A 5,976-nucleotide genomic window follows, 5' to 3' on the forward strand; every position below is an offset into this window, starting at 1 on the left:
CGCAGAGCGGAGAAGTGGGCGGCAGAGGCTCTCTGCTGCTCATCTTTCTGCCCTTGCCCGCTGTTAGCTCAGCTAAGAGTGTGATCCTAGATCCCACCTGCAGCTCCCATTTATTCTGCCTTCAAGCTGCCCCAGGTCTCCAGCGTGCACCTCCCCTGAGACCTTCCCAACTTTGCCTCACAGACCCTCCCGCTCTGGCCTGTAGATCCCACACCACCACCAAGCCTACAGACATAGGGCAAGAGCAGTCAGATGTATTCACCGTCAGAAAAAATCAGGTTACAACGACAATGAGATATCAATTACACCACTTAGATTGGCCAAACCCAAAGGCAAACAAGCAAGCAAAAAGGACAACGACACCGAGAAAGCCAGATGATGCCAGATGTCAGCGCAGAAGGTGCAGCTGTCCCAGCCAGTGAGCCTGAAGCTGGCATCATTCTGGAATCCAGTCTGGCAGAAGAGAGGGAAAGACTTTTTAACCCGAAGGAAGAAACATAAATCAAAACTAAACAAACTCAACAAAATTAACGTAAAAATTCCTCCAGCAAAACCAACGATCCTCTGTGCTCCCTAATGGTCTAAGAAACAAACCGCTGTTCCTTTCCCCCTCAGCAGGCTAGCTCCTGGTCATTCTTTTTGGAGACTAGCTGAAGTGTCGAATTCCCATTTTTAATTGTGTCACCTACAGTCTCTGCCTCACAGCAGCCTTTAATTATTTTATAATTCTGTGACACTCATTCACACTAGGCTCACTGATCCCCACTTTGAGCCCAATTTTCCCCTGTAATTTGATACTCAAAAGAAACAAACATGTGTGGGGTTTTTTTCCCTCCTTTGTTTATGGTTGTTGTTGTTTGGTTTGTGTGGTTTGTCTTCTTCTGAGATAAAATCTAACTATGTTGTTCAGGTTGACTCAGCTCCCCTCCAGAGTCAAGCGTGTGTAGTTGCTCTAACCACACTGCAGGATGCTGGCATGCCCTGGAATTGGACTCAAGTCCTCTTCAGGAACAGTACTCAGGGCTGGAGAGATGGCTCTGAGGTTAAGAGCACTGGCTGCTCTTCGAAAGGACCTGGGTTCAATTCCCAGCAACGACATGGCATTTCCTCTAATGCAACACCCTCACACAGACATACATGAAATAAAAATAAGTAAAGTAGCTGGGGTGTGGTGGCGCACTCCCTTAATCCCAGCACTCAGGAGGCAGAGGCAGGTGGATCTCTGTGAGTTCAAGGCCAACCTGGTTTACAGAGCTAGTTCTAGGATAGCCAGGACTACACAGAGAGACCCTGTCTCAAAAAAAAAAAAACAAAAACAAAAACAAAAAACAAACACAGGACTCATCTTTAGCCACTGAGCCATCTCTCCAACTCCCAGGAAATTCATTTTTATTTTGTTTCATTTTATATTTGTCTTTAGAGCAGGGTCTCAGTACACTTTGGGCTGGTCTGGAATGCACTCTGTCATCCAGGCTGGCCTCAAAACTTGGGATTCTCCTGTTTCAGCCTCCCGAGTTCTGGGATTTCAGATGTGTACCACCATGCCCAGCAAATTATTACACATTTTTATCTGAATGCCATGATCTATCTCTATAGATAAAATGTGTTTTTAAAAAATAACCACAGAGCCAAGTGTGGTGGCACACGCCTTTTATCCCAGCACTCGGGAGGCAGAGGCAGGAGGATCTGTGAGTTTGAGGCCAGCCTGGTCTACAGAGTGGTATCCAGGGCTACATACTGAGAAACCTGGTCTTGAAAAACAAACAAAACAATTAAAGATAAAACAAAACAAACGAACGAACGAACAACCATGGGAGCTGTCAAGGTGGCTTAATGGCTCAGAGCACCTGCTGCTCTTCTAGAGGACCTGGATTTGAGTCCCAGCTCCCACATGGCAGGTCCAGTTCCAGGGGACCTGACATCCTCTTCTGACCCCTCTTGCATCAGGCACACCTGTGGTGCACAGACACACATGCAGACTGCACATCCATACACATAAGTACGATAAAAATCAGCTAATTATCAGTCCTCGGTCTCTTCCTTTCTTCTTTCTTGAGACAGAGTTTCTCTGTGTAGATATTCCTTAAATCAGAAAAGATCCAGTCTATTTTCATTTCTTCCAACTCTCTCTCTCTCTCTCTCTCTCTCTCTCTCTCTCTCTCTCTCTCTCTTTCTCATTTATTTATTATGTACGCAGTGTTCTGCACCTTCAGGCCAAAAGAGGGCAACAGATCTGATCTCATTATAGATGGTTGTGAGCCACCATGTGGTTGCTGGGAATTGAACTCAGGACCTCTGGAACAGCCTCTGAGCTGTCTCTACAGCCCTCCTCCAGTTCTCTTATACGTGAGTGGTGTGTGTGTTTGTGTGTGTGTGCTACAGTTTAATTTATAGCATGAAATTGGTTAGTCTTTTTTTTTTTTCTTAATTGGAATTTTTTCTTAATTGTGCTGTTTTGTGTTTGTTTTTTTTTATTAAAAAAATTAAATATTACTTTTATTTTGAACTGTGTGGGAGTGGGGATGGGGGTTGTGTGTGCAGGTACCCACAAAAGCCAGTAAGGGTGTCAGATTCCCTTGGGCTGGACTTACAGGCAGTTGTGGGCTGCCGGACATGGGTGCTGGGAACTGAACTCAGGTCCTCTGTAAGGGCAGTACATACCCGTAACCACTGAGCCATCTCTCCAGCTCCTGACAAGTCTCATGGTGTAGCCTAGGCTGCCTCAGGAACTGTAGTCATGGTTGACATTGATTCATGGCAACCCTCCTGCTTTAACGTCCCTGGCGGCACATCTACAGGTCTGAATTGCCATCCTTGGTTCTTTGTTTTCTTGTGTGTCTGAGAACACAGACACTTGTGTGTGGTTCTGGGGTGTGTATCTGAGAGCACAGGTACTTGTGTGTGGTTCTGGGGACTAACTCTGGGGTCTCCCACATGCTAGCCAGGCAAGCACCTCTGCCTCTATGATTTTTGAAATGTTTTATTTTCTTCTTTTCTTTTAATTCCACCCCCACCGGGTGATGGTGGTATATACCTTCAATCCCAGCACACAGAGGCAGATGGATTTCTGTGAGTTTGAGGCCAGCCTAGTCTACAGAGCAAGTTCTGAGACGGCCAAGTTTACATAAAGAAACCCTGTTTAAAAAAAATCAAATATTAAAAAAAATTTTAAGTGTATATGTCTCTGTGTGTATACATACATGTATGTGGGTGCCTTTGGAGGCCAAATGAGGGTACTGGGAACTGAACTCAGATCCTCTACAGGAGCAGTAAATGCTCTTAACTGCTAATTCATTCTCCTTAACCCGCCACCTTTAAAATTATATATATATATTTGAGACAAGGTCTCACTATGCAGCCCTGGCTGTCCTGGAACTGGCTGTGGTAGACCAAACTGTCCTTGAACTCATAGAGATCCATCTGCCTCTGCCTCCCTAGGGCTGGAATTAAAAGTGTAAGACAAAGTAGCCAAGAAGAGACTTGATACCCTATGAGAATATATAGGGGGACGTAATCCCCCTCAGGAACAGTCATAGGGGAGGGGAATAATGGGAAAATGGGGGCGGGGAGGAATGGGAGGATACAAGGGATGGGATAAACATTGAGATGTAACAAGAATAAATTAATAAAAAATAAATAAAAGATAAAAGGAAAAGAAAAAAATAAAAACATAAAAAAAAAGTGTAAGACACCAAAATGCCTAAAATATATTTAGTTAAGACATTGTAGGTTTATCCATTTGCTAGGAACAGTACAACACTTCGAAAGACATATACATCGCGTACCATGATCAGATCAGGGTCCCCGGCAAATCCCTCACCTCAGACCCTAATCATTTCTTTGTCTAAAAATGTTCAAAATCCCTGTGAGTTGACATTTTCAGTATATTTATAGCAATCAGAGTTGTCCTATTGTGCCATAGAACATTATAATTTCCACCTCCCATCTGATACATGTGTGCGCACACATGTAATCCTAGCACTCAGGATACAGAGGCAAGGCTGGGCACCACAGCAAATTCTGCATCTGGCTACATAATAAGACTCTACCTCTAATAAATCTACCAATAAGTGGATGACTAAATAAATTCCCCTATCAAACTGCACTCCTATTCTCGTTGGCCGTCTTTTCTCATACTTCCCTCTCATGGCCTCTCTAGACTGTAGGAACCACTATTTTTGTCTACTTTAAAATCAACTTTGGCAAGCTTGGCCTACAAAGGGAGTCCAGGACAGCCAAGGCTACACAGAGAAACCCTATCTTGAAAAACCAAAAAGTAAAAAAATAAAATAAAAATAATCAACTTTGCATCTTCTACACAGAAGTAAAAACGTACTTGCCTTCCTTTGCCTGGTTTATTTCAATTCCCTTAAGCTTGGCTCCTCAACACACGGGGGAGCCAGAGTCAGCAAAGCGCTGCAGCTCGCTGGTACCGTAATTCACTTAAGCCTGAGCACGTAGACCTGTCCTCAACACTAATAGGCAGAGGAGGGAGAAGCTATGGGGTACCTGCCGCAATCTAACCTGATCCACGTGAGCTGACCAGCTTGTGAAGGAGGAAGACAGAGGACAATTTGCAGGAATTTGATCTTTCCTTCTACTACGTGCACCTTGGGGATTGAGTTCAACCTTTTCAGGCTTGGCAGCAAGCATCTTTACCTCTTGGCCCTATTTTTTGGTTTTAATAGAACCCCATGCAGTCCAGACTGATATCTATCTTAATTTGTAACCAAGTATGGCCTCAATGGCTCTCCTGCCTCCACTTTTGAGTGTAACAAGGCCTGGGATTGCAGATGCGGGTTTTGTGAGTGCTGGTGACTGAACCCAGGACTGCATCTGTCATCTGACCTTCATCTCCAGTCCTGATGGTTGGTTTTTTTTTTTTTTCCCCTGTCTTGTTTCTTTTCTTTTCTTTCTTTCTTTTTGGTTTTTCGAGACATGGTTTCTCTGTATAGCCTTGGCTGTCCTGGACTAGCTTTGTAGACCAGGCTGGCCTGGAACTCACAGCGATCCACCTGCATCTGCCTCCCAAGTGTTTTTCTTTCCTTTTAGATAGAGTTTCACATGGAACATGCTGGACTCCATCTGGCAATGTAGCTAAGAATGACCTTGAACATCTGGGCTTCCGGCCTCTACCTCCTTGAGTGCTCTGATTGCACCATCCCTGGCTTAGCCTACCCCACATATATATAATTTATATTATATTATTAATCATATTATTATGTTATATTATATACATTATATTTAATTTTATATATTAAAATTATGTTATAAATAGATAATATATTATATTTTGTATAAATATGTAAAATATATTTTGAGAAAGGGTCTCATTATCTCACTAAATTACTAAGGCTGACTTTGAACTCACTCTGTAGCCCAGACAGGCTTGAGTCTCATGGTCCTGTTGGGTGGCTAGGATTATAGGCCTGCACCACCATGCCTGGCCTCAACTAAACCTCTCAAAGCCTAATTTCTCATACTGATAAGCAAGAGGGGAAGAGATGCTGGTCTAGAAAATGAATGGGCTGACACAGACACATGTACATAATTTAAAATAAAAAAAATAAATGGCATGCAGGCAAAAACTCGTAGATATAATTTTAAAGTTTTTAAACTAAAAAACAAATCTTAAAATAATAATAATAATACATATATACATACATACATACACTGAGTAGTTTTTAATGCCAACTAGACACAAGCTAGAGTTCTCAAAGAGGCAGAAGCCTCAAAAGAGAAAATGCCTCCTATGATTGAGCTGTAGGCAAACCTGTAGGGCACTTTCTTAGTGACTGAAGGGAAGGGCCCAGCCCAATGTGGGTGGTACCGCCCCTGGGCTGGTAGTTCTGGGTTCTATAAAAAAGCAAACTGAACAAGAAGCCATGAGGAGCAAGCCAGAACCCTTCTATGCCCTCTGCATCAGCTCCTGCTTCCAGGTTCCTGCCCTGCTTTAGTTCCTGTCTGGCTTCTGTC

This window comes from Acomys russatus, chromosome 14 (genome assembly GCF_903995435.1).
Source record: "Acomys russatus chromosome 14, mAcoRus1.1, whole genome shotgun sequence".
In the NCBI taxonomy this organism is placed as follows: domain Eukaryota; kingdom Metazoa; phylum Chordata; class Mammalia; order Rodentia; family Muridae; genus Acomys; species Acomys russatus.